This window comes from Canis aureus, chromosome 22 (genome assembly GCF_053574225.1).
Source record: "Canis aureus isolate CA01 chromosome 22, VMU_Caureus_v.1.0, whole genome shotgun sequence".
NCBI lineage: Eukaryota > Metazoa > Chordata > Mammalia > Carnivora > Canidae > Canis > Canis aureus.
The window spans coordinates 60,823,505-60,840,170 of record NC_135632.1 but is presented as its reverse complement, the minus strand read 5'-3'; positions in this window follow the sequence as shown (position 1 = coordinate 60,840,170).

The window sequence follows — 16,666 nt, the reverse complement described above, 5'->3', positions numbered from 1 at the left end:
GGTTCCAACTCCCATGTCCGAGTGGGTAGCAGATATCTGCCTCCCATGCATACACACTTCTGAGAGTTGAGCTTATGCCCTGTAACCCTACATCCTGCCTGCCGCTACCTTTCGCTTCCAAAAGGCCTAGGCTCGCTGCTTGACGCAAGTGTTGGGAGAGGTAACTGGAATCTCCCGGCACACAAGACGAGTGCCTCCAAGCTCAATCAAGAGATTTCCTAGTAATTCCTGGGGTAGACTGGTGCTACGTACTAAGTTCCATACGTGAGTAGGTACTTGAACGCCTTGTCCAAAAACATATTACTTCTGAGAGTTGAGCTCACCCTCAGTCCCTCACAGTTCCACACTGCCTGTAGAGTGAGTTTCGCACGTCTTCACCAGAGACGTTTGCCATAGGCTTCTGAGACGCAAGTTAACAATGCAGACCTGGAGGGTATCTCCAGGTGCAGTAGAGTGGTAATCTGGGAACCTCCTGTCTCAGAATACTGCTACCTTCACCCTGCCATAAGAATGCAGCTAGATGACAGCTGGCTTCAAGGCATGCTTCCCTGTGAGAGCTAAGGACAGAGCACAACCCTCCCGCATCCTGCTTGACTGTAGAAGGAGCTGCTAACGTCCTCATGTTAGTGGCAGGGAAAGGTTGTGCGAAAAGCATGTGGAATCGTTGTGCCTGAACCCACATGTATCTGAGTTGAATACAGCGATTTCCAAAGTCCTTCTTCATCAGAGTGTAGCTAGGTTCCCACTCGCAAGTCCGAGTGGGTAGCAGACATCTGCCTCCCATGCATACCCACTTCTGAGAGTTGAGCTTATGGCCTGTAACCCTACCTCCTGCCGGCAGCTACCTTTCGCTTCCAAAAGGCCTAGGCTCGCTGCTTCACCGAAGTGTTGGGAGAGGTAACTGGAATCTCCCGGCACACAAGACTAGTGCCTCCAAGCTCAATCCAGCGATTTCCCAGTAATTCCTTGGGTAGACTGGTGCTACATACTAAGTTCCATATGTGAGAAGGTAGCTGAACGCCTTGTCCAAAATCATCTTACTGCTGAGAGTTGAGCTCACCCTCAGTCCCTCACAGTTCCACACTGCCTGCAGAGTAGGTTTCCCACGTCTTCACCAGAGACTTTTGCCAGAGGCCTCTGAGACGCAAGTTAACAATGCAGACCTGGAGGGTATCTCCAGGTGCAGTAGAGTGGTAATCTGGGAACCTCCTTACTCAGAATACTGCTACCTTCACACTGTCATAAGAATGCAGCTAGTTGAGAGCTAGCTTCTAGGCATGCTTCCCTGTGAGAGCTGAGGACAGGGCAGAACCCTCCCGCACCCTGCCTGACTGTAGACGTACCTGCTAACCTCCTTATGTTAGTGGCTGGGATAGGTTGTGGGAAAAGCATGTGTAAGCATTGGGCCTGAACTCCCGTGTATCTGAGTTGAATACAGCATTTTCCAACATCCTTCTTCAATAGGAGTGTAGCTAGGTTCCAACTCCCATGTCCGTGTGGGTAGCAGACATCTGCCTCCCATGCATACACACTTCTGAGAGTTGAGCTTATGGCCTGTAACCCTACATCCTGCCTGCCGCTACCTTTCGCTTCCAAAAGGCCTAGGCTCGCTGCTTGACCGAAGTGTTGGGAGAGGTAACTGGAATCTCCCGGCACACAAGACGAGTGCCTCCAAGCTCAATCAAGCGATTTCCTAGTAATTCCTGGGGTAGACTGGTGCTACGTACTAAGTTCCATACGTGAGTAGGTAGTTGAACGCCTTGTCCAAAAACATCTTACTTCTGAGAGTTGAGCTCACCCTCAGTCCCTCACAGTTCCACACTGCCTGCAGAGTGAGTTTCGCACGTCTTCACAGGAGACGTTTGCCAGAGGCTTCTGAGACGCAAGTTAACAGTGCAGACCTGGAGGGTATCTCCAGGTCCAGTAGAGTGGTAATCTGGGAACCTCCTGTCTCAGAATACTGCTACCTTCACCCTGCCATAAGAATGCAGCTAGTTGACAGCTGGCTTCAAGGCATGCTTCCCTGTGAGAGGTAAGGACAGGGCACAACCCTCCCGCATCCTGCTTGACTGTAGAAGGAGCTGCTAACGTCCTCATGTTACTGGCAGGGAAAGGTTGTGAGAAAAGCATGTGGAATCGTTGTGCCTGTAGCCACGTGTATCTGAGTTGAATACAGCGATTTCCAAAGTCTTTCTTCATCAGAGTGTAGCCAGGTTCCCACTCGCATGTCCGAGTGGGTAGCAGACATCTGCCTCCCATGCATACCCACTTCTGAGAGTTGAGCTTATGGCCTGTAACCCTACCTCCTGCCTGCAGCTACCTTTCGCTTCCAAAAGGCCTAGGCTCGGTGCTTCACCGAAGTGTTGGGAGAGGTAACTGGAATCTCCCGGCACACAAGACGAGTGCCTCCAAGCTCAATCCAGCGATTTCCCAGTAATTCCTGGGGTAGACTGGTGCTACATACTAACTTCCATATATGAGAAGGTAGCTGAAAGCCTTGTCCAAAATCATCTTACTGCTGAGAGTTGAGCTCACCCTCAGTCCCTCACAGTTCCACACTGCCTGCAGAGTAGGTTTACCACGTCTTCACCAGAGACTTTTGCCAGAGGCCTCTGAGACGCAAGTTAACAATGCAGACCTGGAGGGTATCTCCAGGTGCAGTAGAGTGGTAATTTGGGAACCTCCTGTCTCAGAATACTGCTCCCTCACCCTGCCATAAGAATGCAGCTAGTTGACAGCTGGCTTCAAGGCATGCTTCCCTGTGAGAGCTAAGCACAGGTCACAACCCTCCCGCATCCTGCTTGACTGTAGAAGGAGCTGCTAACGTCCTCATGTTAGTGGCAGGGAAAGGTTGTGCGAAAAGCATGTGGAATCGTTGTGCCTGAACCCACGTGTATCTGAGTTGAATACAGCGATTTCCAAAGTCCTTCTTCATCAGAGTGTAGCTAGGTTCCCACTCGCATGTCCGAGTGGGTAGCAGACATCTGCCTCCCATGCATACCCACTTCTGAGAGTTGAGCTTATGGCCTGTAACCCTACCTCCTGCCGGCAGCTACATTTCGCTTCCAAAAGGCCTAGGCTCGCTGCTTCACCGAAGTGTTGGGAGAGGTAACTGGAATCTCCCGGCACACAAGACGAGTGCCTCCAAGCTCAATCCAGCGATTTCCCAGGAATTCCTGGGGTAGACTGGTGCTACATACTAAGTTCCATATGTGAGAAGGTAGCTGAACGCCTTGTCCAAAATCATCTTACTGCTGAGAGTTGAGCTCACCCTCAGTCCCTCACAGTTCCACACTGCCTGCAGAGTAGGTTTCCCACGTCTTCACCAGAGACTTTTGCCAGAGGCCTCTGAGACGCAAGTTAACAATGCAGACCTGGAGGGTATCTCCAGGTGCAGTAGAGTGGTAATCTGGGAACCTCCTTACTCAGAATACTGCTACCTTCACACTGTCATAAGAATGCAGCTAGTTGAGAGCTGGCTTCTAGGCATGCTTCCCTGTGAGAGCTGCGGACAGGGCAGAACCCTCCCGCACCCTGCCTGACTGTAGACGTACCTGCTAACCTCCTTATGTTAGTGGCTGGGATGGGTTGTGGGAAAAGCATGTGTAAGCATTGGGCCTGAACTCCCGTGTATCTGAGTTGAATACAGCGATTTCAAACATCCTTCTTCAATAGGAGTGTAGCTAGGTTCCAACTCCCATGTCCGAGTGGGTAGCAGATATCTGCCTCCCATGCATACACACTTCTGAGAGTTGAGCTTATGGCCTGTAACCCTACATCCTGCCTGCCGCTACCTTTCGCTTCCAAAAGGCCTAGGCTCGCTGCTTGACGCAAGTGTTGGGAGAGGTAACTGGAATCTCCCGGCACACAAGACGAGTGCCTCCAAGCTCAATCAAGCGATTTCCTAGTAATTCCTGGGGTAGACTGGTGCTACGTACTAAGTTCCATACGTGAGTAGGTAGTTGAACGCCTTGTCCAAAAACATCTTACGTCTGAGAGTTGAGCTCACCCTCAGTCCCTCACAGTTCCACACTGCCTGCAGAGTGAGTTTCGCACGTCTTCACCAGAGACGTTTGCCAGAGGCTTCTGAGACGCAAGTTAACAGTGCAGACCTGGAGGGTATCTCCAGGTCCAGTAGAGTGGTAATCTGGGAACCTCCTGTCTCAGAATACTGCTACCTTCACCCTGCCATAAGAATGCAGCTAGTTGACAGCTGGCTTCAAGGCATGCTTCCCTGTGAGAGGTAAGGACAGGGCACAACCCTCCCGCATCCTGCTTGACTGTAGAAGGAGCTGCTAACGTCCTCATGTTACTGGCAGGGAAAGGTTGTGAGAAAAGCATGTGGAATCGTTGTGCCTGTAGCCACGTGTATCTGAGTTGAATACAGCGATTTCCAAAGTCTTTCTTCATCAGAGTGTAGCCAGGTTCCCACTCGCATGTCCGAGTGGGTAGCAGACATCTGCCTCCCATGCATACCCACTTCTGAGAGTTGAGCTTATGGCCTGTAACCCTACCTCCTGCCTGCAGCTACCTTTCGCTTCCAAAAGGCCTAGGCTCGCTGCTTCACCGAAGTGTTGGGAGAGGTAACTGGAATCTCCCGGCACACAAGACGAGTGCCTCCAAGCTCAATCCAGCGATTTCCCAGTAATTCCTGGGGTAGACTGGTGCTACATACTAAGTTCCATATGTGAGAAGGTAGCTGAAAGCCTTGTCCAAAATCATCTTACTGCTGAGAGTTGAGCTCACCCTCAGTCCCTCACAGTTCCACACTGCCTGCAGAGTAGGTTTCCCACGTCTTCACCAGAGACTTTTGCCAGAGGCCTCTGAGACGCAAGTTAACAATGCAGACCTGGAGGGTATCTCCAGGTCCAGTAGAGTGGTAATCTGGGAACCTCCTGTCTCAGAATACTGCTACCTTCACCCTGCCATAAGAATGCAGCTAGTTGACAGCTGGCTTCAAGGCATGCTTCCCTGTGAGAGGTAAGGACAGGGCACAACCCTCCCGCATCCTGCTTGACTGTAGAAGGAGCTGTTAACGTCCTCATGTTACTGGCAGGGAAAGGTTGTGAGAAAAGCATGTGGAATCGTTGTGCCTGAAGCCACGTGTATCTGAGTTGAATACAGCGATTTCCAAAGTCCTTCTTCATCAGAGTGTAGCTAGGTTCCCACTCGCATGTCCGAGTGGGTAGCAGACATCTGCCTCCCATGCATACCCACTTCTGAGAGTTGAGCTTATGGCCTGTAACCCTACCTCCTGCCTGCAGCTACCTTTCGCTTCCAAAAGGCCTAGGCTCGCTGCTTCACCGAAGTGTTGGGAGAGGTAACTGGAATCTCCCGGCACACAAGACTAGTGCCTCCAAGCTCAATCCAGCGATTTCCCAGTAATTCCTGGGGTAGACTGGTGCTACATACTAAGTTCCATATGTGAGAAGGTAGCTGAACGCCTTGTCCAAAATCATCTTACTGCTGAGAGTTGAGCTCACCCTCAGTCCCTCACAGTTCCACACTGCCTGCAGAGTAGGTTTCCCGCGTCTTCACCAGAGACTTTTGCCAGAGGCCTCTGAGACGCAAGTTAACAATGCAGACCTGGAGGGTATCTCCAGGTGCAGTAGAGTGGTAATCTGGGAACCTCCTTACTCAGAATACTGCTACCTTCACACTGTCATAAGAATGCAGCTAGTTGAGAGCTGGCTTCTAGGCATGCTTCCCTGTGAGAGCTGAGGACAGGGCAGAACCCTCCCGCACCCTGCCTAACTGTAGACGTACCTGCTAACCTCCTTATGTTAGTGGCTGGGATAGGTTGTGGGAAAAGCATGTGTAAGCATTGGGCCTGAACTCCCGTGTATCTGAGTTGAATACAGCGATTTCAAACATCCTTCTTCAATAGGAGTGTAGCTAGGTTCCAACTCCCATGTCCGAGTGGGTAGCAGATATCTGCCTCCCATGCATACACACTTCTGAGAGTTGAGCTTATGGCCTGTAACCCTACATCCTGCCTGCCGCTACCTTTCGCTTCCAAAAGGCCTAGGCTCGCTGCTTGACGCAAGTGTTGGGAGAGGTAACTGGAATTTCCCGGCACACAAGACGAGTGCCTCCAAGCTCAATCAAGCGATTTCCTAGTAATTCCTGGGGTAGACTGGTGCTACGTACTAAGTTCCATACGTGAGTAGGTAGTTGAACGCCTTGTCCAAAAACATCTTACTTCTGAGAGTTGAGCTCACCCTCAGTCCCTCACAGTTCCACACTGCCTGCAGAGTGAGTTTCGCACGTCTTCACCAGAGACGTTTGCCAGAGGCTTCTGAGACGCAAGTTAACAATGCAGACCTGGAGGGTATCTCCAGGTACAGTAGAGTGGTAATTTGGGAACCTCCTGTCTCAGAATACTGCTACCTTCACCCTGCCATAAGAATGCAGCTAGTTGACAGCTGGCTTCAAGGCATGCTTCCCTGTGAGAGCTAAGCACAGGTCACAACCCTCCCGCATCCTGCTTGACTGTAGAAGGAGCTGCTAACGTCCTCATGTTAGTGGCAGGGAAAGGTTGTGCGAAAAGCATGTGGAATCGTTGTGCCTGAACCCACGTGTATCTGAGTTGAATACAGCGATTTCCAAAGTCCTTCTTCATCAGAGTGTAGCTAGGTTCCCACTCGCATGTCCGAGTGGGTAGCAGACATCTGCCTCCCATGCATACCCACTTCTGAGAGTTGAGCTTATGGCCTGTAACCCTACCTCCTGCCTGCAGCTACCTTTCGCTTCCAAAAGGCCTAGGCTCGCTGCTTCACCGAAGTGTTGGGAGAGGTAACTGGAATCTCCCGGCACACAAGACTAGTGCCTCCAAGCTCAATCCAGCGATTTCCCAGTAATTCCTGGGGTAGACTGGTGCTACATACTAAGTTCCATATGTGAGAAGGTAGCTGAACGCCTTGTCCAAAATCATCTTACTGCTGAGAGTTGAGCTCACCCTCAGTCCCTCACAGTTCCACACTGCCTGCAGAGTAGGTTTCCCACGTCTTCACCAGAGACTTTTGCCAGAGGCCTCTGAGACGCAAGTTAACAATGCAGACTTGGAGGGTATCTCCAGGTGCAGTAGAGTGGTAATCTGGGAACCTCCTTACTCAGAATACTGCTACCTTCACACTGTCATAAGAATGCAGCTAGTTGAGAGCTGGCTTCTAGGCATGCTTCCCTGTGAGAGCTGCGGACAGGGCAGAACCCTCCCGCACCCTGCCTGACTGTAGACGTACCTGCTAACCTCCTTATGTTAGTGGCTGGGATGGGTTCTGGGAAAAGCATGTGTAAGCATTGGGCCTGAACTCCCGTGTATCTGAGTTGAATACAGCGATTTCAAACATCCTTCTTCAATAGGAGTGTAGCTAGGTTCCAACTCCCATGTCCGAGTGGGTAGCAGATATCTGCCTCCCATGCATACACACTTCTGAGAGTTGAGCTTATGGCCTGTAACCCTACATCCTGCCTGCCGCTACCTTTCGCTTCCAAAAGGCCTAGGCTCGCTGCTTGACGCAAGTGTTGGGAGAGGTAACTGGAATCTCCCGGCACACAAGACGAGTGCCTCCAAGCTCAATCAAGAGATTTCCTAGTAATTCCTGGGGTAGACTGGTGCTACGTACTAAGTTCCATACGTGAGTAGGTACTTGAACGCCTTGTCCAAAAACATATTACTTCTGAGAGTTGAGCTCACCCTCAGTCCCTCACAGTTCCACACTGCCTGTAGAGTGAGTTTCGCACGTCTTCACCAGAGACGTTTGCCATAGGCTTCTGAGACGCAAGTTAACAATGCAGACCTGGAGGGTATCTCCAGGTGCAGTAGAGTGGTAATCTGGGAACCTCCTGTCTCAGAATACTGCTACCTTCACCCTGCCATAAGAATGCAGCTAGATGACAGCTGGCTTCAAGGCATGCTTCCCTGTGAGAGCTAAGGACAGAGCACAACCCTCCCGCATCCTGCTTGACTGTAGAAGGAGCTGCTAACGTCCTCATGTTAGTGGCAGGGAAAGGTTGTGCGAAAAGCATGTGGAATCGTTGTGCCTGAACCCACATGTATCTGAGTTGAATACAGCGATTTCCAAAGTCCTTCTTCATCAGAGTGTAGCTAGGTTCCCACTCGCAAGTCCGAGTGGGTAGCAGACATCTGCCTCCCATGCATACCCACTTCTGAGAGTTGAGCTTATGGCCTGTAACCCTACCTCCTGCCTGCAGCTACCTTTCGCTTCCAAAAGGCCTAGGCTCGCTGCTTCACCGAAGTGTTGGGAGAGGTAACTGGAATCTCCCGGCACACAAGACTAGTGCCTCCAAGCTCAATCCAGCGATTTCCCAGTAATTCCTTGGGTAGACTGGTGCTACATACTAAGTTCCATATGTGAGAAGGTAGCTGAACGCCTTGTCCAAAATCATCTTACTGCTGAGAGTTGAGCTCACCCTCAGTCCCTCACAGTTCCACACTGCCTGCAGAGTAGGTTTCCCACGTCTTCACCAGAGACTTTTGCCAGAGGCCTCTGAGACGCAAGTTAACAATGCAGACCTGGAGGGTATCTCCAGGTGCAGTAGAGTGGTAATCTGGGAACCTCCTTACTCAGAATACTGCTACCTTCACACTGTCATAAGAATGCAGCTAGTTGAGAGCTAGCTTCTAGGCATGCTTCCCTGTGAGAGCTGAGGACAGGGCAGAACCCTCCCGCACCCTGCCTGACTGTAGACGTACCTGCTAACCTCCTTATGTTAGTGGCTGGGATAGGTTGTGGGAAAAGCATGTGTAAGCATTGGGCCTGAACTCCCGTGTATCTGAGTTGAATACAGCATTTTCCAACATCCTTCTTCAATAGGAGTGTAGCTAGGTTCCAACTCCCATGTCCGTGTGGGTAGCAGACATCTGCCTCCCATGCATACACACTTCTGAGAGTTGAGCTTATGGCCTGTAACCCTACATCCTGCCTGCCGCTACCTTTCGCTTCCAAAAGGCCTAGGCTTTTGCTTGACCGAAGTGTTGGGAGAGGTAACTGGAATCTCCCGGCACACAAGACGAGTGCCTCCAAGCTCAATCAAGCGATTTCCTAGTAATTCCTGGGGTAGACTGGTGCTACATACTAAGTTCCATACGTGAGTAGGTAGTTGAACGCCTTGTCCAAAAACATCTTACTTCTGAGAGTTGAGCTCACCCTCAGTCCCTCACAGTTCCACACTGCCTGCAGAGTGAGTTTCGCACGTCTTCACAGGAGACGTTTGCCAGAGGCTTCTGAGACGCAAGTTAACAGTGCAGACCTGGAGGGTATCTCCAGGTCCAGTAGAGTGGTAATCTGGGAACCTCCTGTCTCAGAATACTGCTACCTTCACCCTGCCATAAGAATGCAGCTAGTTGACAGCTGGCTTCAAGGCATGCTTCCCTGTGAGAGGTAAGGACAGGGCACAACCCTCCCGCATCCTGCTTGACTGTAGAAGGAGCTGCTAACGTCCTCATGTTACTGGCAGGGAAAGGTTGTGAGAAAAGCATGTGGAATCGTTGTGCCTGTAGCCACGTGTATCTGAGTTGAATACAGCGATTTCCAAAGTCTTTCTTCATCAGAGTGTAGCCAGGTTCCCACTCGCATGTCCGAGTGGGTAGCAGACATCTGCCTCCCATGCATACCCACTTCTGAGAGTTGAGCTTATGGCCTGTAACCCTACCTCATGCCTGCAGCTACCTTTCGCTTCCAAAAGGCCTAGGCTCGGTGCTTCACCGAAGTGTTGGGAGAGGTAACTGGAATCTCCCGGCACACAAGACGAGTGCCTCCAAGCTCAATCCAGCGATTTCCCAGTAATTCCTGGGGTAGACTGGTGCTACATACTAACTTTCATATATGAGAAGGTAGCTGAAAGCCTTGTCCAAAATCATTTTACTGCTGAGAGTTGAGCTCACCCTCAGTCCCTCACAGTTCCACACTGCCTGCAGAGTAGGTTTACCACGTCTTCACCAGAGACTTTTGCCAGAGGCCTCTGAGACGCAAGTTAACAATGCAGACCTGGAGGGTATCTCCAGGTGCAGTAGAGTGGTAATTTGGGAACCTCCTGTCTCAGAATACTGCTCCCTCACCCTGCCATAAGAATGCAGCTAGTTGACAGCTGGCTTCAAGGCATGCTTCCCTGTGAGAGCTAAGCACAGGTCACAACCCTCCCGCATCCTGCTTGACTGTAGAAGGAGCTGCTAACGTCCTCATGTTAGTGGCAGGGAAAGGTTGTGCGAAAAGCATGTGGAATCGTTGTGCCTGAACCCACGTGTATCTGAGTTGAATACAGCGATTTCCAACATCCTTCTTCAATAGGAGTGTAGCTAGGATCCAACTCCCATGTCCGAGTGGGTAGCAGACATATGCCTCCCATGCATACATACTTCTGAGAGTTGAGCTTATGGCCTGTAACCCTACCTCCTGCCTGCCGCTACCTTTCGCTTCCAAAAGTCCTAGGCTCGCTGCTTGACGCAAGTGTTGGGAGAGGTAACTGGAATCTCCCGGCACACAAGACGAGTGCCTCCAAGCTCAATCAAGCGATTTCCTAGTAATTCCTGGGGTAGACTGGTGCTACGTACTAAGTTCCATACGTGAGTAGGTACTTGAACGCCTTGTCCAAAAACATCTTACTTCTGAGAGTTGAGCTCACCCTCAGTCCCTCACAGTTCCACACTGCCTGCAGAGTGAGGTTCGCACGTCTTCACCAGAGACGTTTGCCAGAGGCTTCTGAGACGCAAGTTAACAACGTAGACCTGGAGGGTATCTCCAGGTGCAGTAGAGTGGTAATCTGGGAACCTCCTGTCTCAGAATACTGCTACCTTCACCCTGCCATAAGAATGCAGCTAGTTGACAGCTGGCTTCAAGGCATGCTTCCCTGTGAGAGCTAAGGACAGGGCACAACCCTCCCGCATCCTGCTTGACTGTAGAAGGAGCTGCTAACGTCCTCATGTTACTGGCAGGGAAAGGTTGTGAGAAAAGCATGTGGAATCGTTGTGCCTGAAGCCACGTGTATCTGAGTTGAATACAGCGATTTCCAAAGTCCTTCTTCATCAGAGTGTAGCTAGGTTCCCACTCGCATGTCCGAGTGGGTAGCAGACATCTGCCTCCCATGCATACCCACTTCTGAGAGTTGAGCTTATGGCCTGTAACCCTACCTCCTGCCTGCAGCTACCTTTCGCTTCCAAAAGGCCTAGGCTCGCTGCTTCACCGAAGTGTTGGGACAGGTAACTGGAATCTCCCGGCACACAAGACTAGTGCCTCCACTCAATCCAGCGATTTCCCAGTAATTCCTGGGGTAGACTGGTGCTACATACTAAGTTCCATATGTGAGAAGGTAGCTGAACGCCTTGTCCAAAATCATCTTACTGCTGAGAGTTGAGCTCACCCTCAGTCCCTCACAGTTCCACACTGCCTGCAGAGTAGGTTTCCCACGTCTTCACCAGAGACTTTTGCCAGAGGCCTCTGAGACGCGAGTTAACAATGCAGACCTGGAGAGTATCTCCAGGTGCAGTAGAGTGGTAATCTGGGAACCTCCTTACTCAGAATACTGCTACCTTCACACTGTCATAAGAATGCAGCTAGTTGAGAGCTGGCTTCTAGGCATGCTTCCCTGTGAGAGCTGAGGACAGGGCAGAACCCTCCCGCACCCTGCCTGACTGTAGACGTACCTGCTAACCTCCTTATGTTAGTGGCTGGGATAGGTTGTGGGAAAAGTATGTGTAAGCATTGGGCCTGAACTCCCGTGTATCTGAGTTGAATACAGCGATTTCAAACATCCTTCTTCAATAGGAGTGTAGCTAGGTTCCAACTCCCATGTCCGAGTGGGTAGCAGATATCTGCCTCCCATGCATACACACTTCTGAGAGTTGAGCTTATGGCCTGTAACCCTACATCCTGCCTGCCGCTACCTTTCGCTTCCAAAAGGCCTAGGCTCGCTGCTTGACGCAAGTGTTGGGAGAGGTAACTGGAATCTCCCGGCACACAAGACGAGTGCCTCCAAGCTCAATCAAGCGATTTCCTAGTAATTCCTGGGGTAGACTGGTGCTACGTACTAAGTTCCATACGTGAGTAGGTACTTGAACGCCTTGTCCAAAAACATCTTACTTCTGAGAGTTGAGCTCACCCTCAGTCCCTCACAGTTCCACACTGCCTGCAGAGTGAGGTTCGCACGTCTTCACCAGAGACGTTTGCCAGAGGCTTCTGAGACGCAAGTTAACAACGTAGACCTGGAGGGTATCTCCAGGTGCAGTAGAGTGGTAATCTGGGAACCTCCTGTCTCAGAATACTGCTACCTTCACCCTGCCATAAGAATGCAGCTAGTTGACAGCTGGCTTCAAGGCATGCTTCCCTGTGAGAGCTAAGGACAGGGCACAACCCTCCCGCATCCTGCTTGACTGTAGAAGGAGCTGCTAACGTCCTCATGTTACTGGCAGGGAAAGGTTGTGAGAAAAGCATGTGGAATCGTTGTGCCTGAAGCCACGTGTATCTGAGTTGAATACAGCGATTTCCAAAGTCCTTCTTCATCAGAGTGTAGCTAGGTTCCCACTCGCATGTCCGAGTGGGTAGCAGACATCTGCCTCCCATGCATACCCACTTCTGAGAGTTGAGCTTATGGCCTGTAACCCTACCTCCTGCCTGCAGCTACCTTTCGCTTCCAAAAGGCCTAGGCTCGCTGCTTCACCGAAGTGTTGGGAGAGGTAACTGGAATCTCCCGGCACACAAGACTAGTGCCTCCACTCAATCCAGCGATTTCCCAGTAATTCCTGGGGTAGACTGGTGCTACATACTAAGTTCCATATGTGAGAAGGTAGCTGAACGCCTTGTCCAAAATCATCTTACTGCTGAGAGTTGAGCTCACCCTCAGTCCCTCACAGTTCCACACTGCCTGCAGAGTAGGTTTCCCACGTCTTCACCAGAGACTTTTGCCAGAGGCCTCTGAGACGCGAGTTAACAATGCAGACCTGGAGAGTATCTCCAGGTGCAGTAGAGTGGTAATCTGGGAACCTCCTTACTCAGAATACTGCTACCTTCACACTGTCATAAGAATGCAGCTAGTTGAGAGCTGGCTTCTAGGCATGCTTCCCTGTGAGAGCTGAGGACAGGGCAGAACCCTCCCGCACCCTGCCTGACTGTAGACGTACCTGCTAACCTCCTTATGTTAGTGGCTGGGATAGGTTGTGGGAAAAGTATGTGTAAGCATTGGGCCTGAACTCCCGTGTATCTGAGTTGAATACAGCGATTTCAAACATCCTTCTTCAATAGGAGTGTAGCTAGGTTCCAACTCCCATGTCCGAGTGGGTAGCAGATATCTGCCTCCCATGCATACACACTTCTGAGAGTTGAGCTTATGGCCTGTAACCCTACATCCTGCCTGCCGCTACCTTTCGCTTCCAAAAGGCCTAGGCTCGCTGCTTGACGCAAGTGTTGGGAGAGGTAACTGGAATCTCCCGGCACACAAGACGAGTGCCTCCAAGCTCAATCAAGCGATTTCCTAGTAATTCCTGGGGTAGACTGGTGCTACGTACTAAGTTCCATACGTGAGTAGGTACTTGAACGCCTTGTCCAAAAACATCTTACTTCTGAGAGTTGAGCTCACCCTCAGTCCCTCACTGTTCCACACTGCCTGCAGAGTGAGGTTCGCACGTCTTCACCAGAGACGTTTGCCAGAGGCTTCTGAGACGCAAGTTAACAATGCAGACCTGGAGGGTATCTCCAGGTGCAGTAGAGTGGTAATCTGGGAACCTCCTTACTCAGAATACTGCTACCTTCACACTGTCATAAGAATGCAGCTAGTTGAGAGCTGGCTTCTAGGCATGCTTCCCTGTGAGAGCTGAGGACAGGGCAGAACCCTCCCGCACCCTGCCTGACTGTAGACGTACCTGCTAACCTCCTTATGTTAGTGGCTGGGATAGGTTGTGGGAAAAGCATGTGAAACCATTGGGCCTAAACTCCCGTGTATCTGAGTTGAATACAGCGATTTCCAACATCCTTCTTCAATAGGAGTGTAGCTAGGTTCCAACTCCCATGTCCGAGTGGGTAGCAGACATCTGCCTCCCATGCATACACACTTCTGAGAGTTGAGCTTATGGCCTGTAACCCTACATCCTGCCTGCCGCTACCTTTCGCTTCCAAAAGGCCTAGGCTCGCTGCTTGACGCAAGTGTTGGGAGAGGTAACTGGAATCTCCCGGCACACAAGACGAGTGCCTCCAAGCTCAATCAAGCGATTTCCTAGTAATTCCTGGGGTAGACTGGTGCTACGTACTAAGTTCCATACGTGCGTAGGTACTTGAACGCCTTGTCCAAAAACATCTTACTTCTGAGAGTTGAGCTCACCCTCAGTCCCTCACAGTTCCACACTGCCTGCAGAGTGAGGTTCGCACGTCTTCACCAGAGACGTTTGCCAGAGGCTTCTGAGACGCAAGTTAACAACGTAGACCTGGAGGGTATCTCCAGGTGCAGTAGAGTGGTAATCTGGGAACCTCCTGTCTCAGAATACTGCTACCTTCACCCTGCCATAAGAATGCAGCTAGTTGACAGCTGGCTTCAAGGCATGCTTCCCTGTGAGAGCTAAGGACAGGGCACAACCCTCCCGCATTCTGCTTGACTGTAGAAGGAGCTGCTAACGTCCTCATGTTACTGGCAGGGAAAGGTTGTGAGAAAAGCATGTGGAATCGTTGTGCCTGAAGCCACGTGTATCTGAGTTGAATACAGCGATTTCCAAAGTCCTTCTTCATCAGAGTGTAGCTAGGTTCCCACTCGCATGTCCGAGTGGGTAGCAGACATCTGCCTCCCATGCATACCAACTTCTGAGAGTTGAGCTTATGGCCTGTAACCCTACCTCCTGCCTGCAGCTACCTTTCGCTTCCAAAAGGCCTAGGCTCGCTGCTTCACCGAAGTGTTGGGAGAGGTAACTGGAATCTCCCGGCACACAAGACTAGTGCCTCCAAGCTCAATCCAGCGATTTCCCAGTAATTCCTGGGGTAGACTGGTGCTACATACTAAATTCCATATGTGAGAAGGTAGCTGAACGCCTTGTCCAAAATCATCTTACTGCTGAGAGTTGAGCTCACCCTCAGTCCCTCACAGTTCCACACTGCCTGCAGAGTAGGTTTCCCACGTCTTCACCAGAGACTTTTGCCAGAGGCCTCTGAGACGCGAGTTAACAATGCAGACCTGGAGAGTATCTCCAGGTGCAGTAGAGTGGTAATCTGGGAACCTCCTTACTCAGAATACTGCTACCTTCACATTGTCATAAGAATGCAGCTAGTTGAGAGCTGGCTTCTAGGCATGCTTCCCTGTGAGAGCTGAGGACAGGGCAGAACCCTCCCGCACCCTGCCTGACTGTAGACGTACCTGCTAACCTCCTTATGTTAGTGGCTGGGATAGGTTGTGGGAAAAGCATGTGAAACCATTGGGCCTGAACTCCCGTGTATCTGAGTTGAATACAGCGATTTCCAACATCCTTCTTCAATAGGAGTGTAGCTAGGTTCCAACTCCCATGTCCGAGTGGGTAGCATACATCTGCCTCCCATGCATACACACTTCTGAGAGTTGAGCTTATGGCCTGTAACCCTACATCCTGCCTGCCGCTACCTTTCGCTTCCAAAAGGCCTAGGCTCGCTGCTTGACGCAAGTGTTGGGAGAGGTAACTGGAATCTCCCGGCACACAAGACGAGTGCCTCCAAGCTCAATCAAGCGATTTCCTAGTAATTCCTGGGGTAGACTGGTGCTACGTACTAAGTTCCATACGTGAGTAGGTAGTTGAACGCCTTGTCCAAAAACATCTTACTTCTGAGAGTTGAGCTCACCCTCAGTCCCTCACAGTTCCACACTGCCTGCAGAGTGAGTTTCGCACGTCTTCACCAGAGACGTATGCCAGAGGCTTCTGAGACGCAAGTTAACAGTGCAGACCTGGACGGTATCTCCAGGTCCAGTAGAATGGTAATCTGGGAACCTCCTGTCTCAGAATACTGCTACCTTCACCCTGCCATAAGAATGCAGCTAGTTGACAGCTGGCTTCAAGGCATGCTTCCCTGTGAGAGGTAAGGACAGGGCACAACCCTCCCGCATCCTGCTTGACTGTAGAAGGAGCTGTTAACGTCCTCATGTTACTGGCAGGGAAAGGGTGTGAGAAAAGCATGTGGAATCGTTGTGCCTGAAGCCACGTGTATCTGAGTTGAATACAGCGATTTCCAAAGTCCTTCTTCATCAGAGTGTAGCTAGGTTCCCACTCGCATGTCCGAGTGGGTAGCAGACATCTGCCTCCCATGCATACCCACTTCTGAGAGTTGAGCTTATGGCCTGTAACCCTACCTCCTGCCTGCAGCTACCTTTCGCTTCCAAAAGGCCTAGGCTCGCTGCTTCACCGAAGTGTTGGGAGAGGTAACTGGAATCTCCCGGCACACAAGACTAGTGCCTCCAAGCTCAATCCAGCGATTTCCCAGTAATTCCTGGGGTAGACTGGTGCTACATACTAAGTTCCATATGTGAGAAGGTAGCTGAACGCCTTGTCCAAAATCATCTTACTGCTGAGAGTTGAGCTCACCCTCAGTCCCTCACAGTTCCACACTGCCTGCAGAGTAGGTTTCCCGCGTCTTCACCAGAGACTTTTGCCAGAGGCCTCTGAGACGCAAGTTAACAATGCAGACCTGGAGGGTATCTCCAGGTGCAG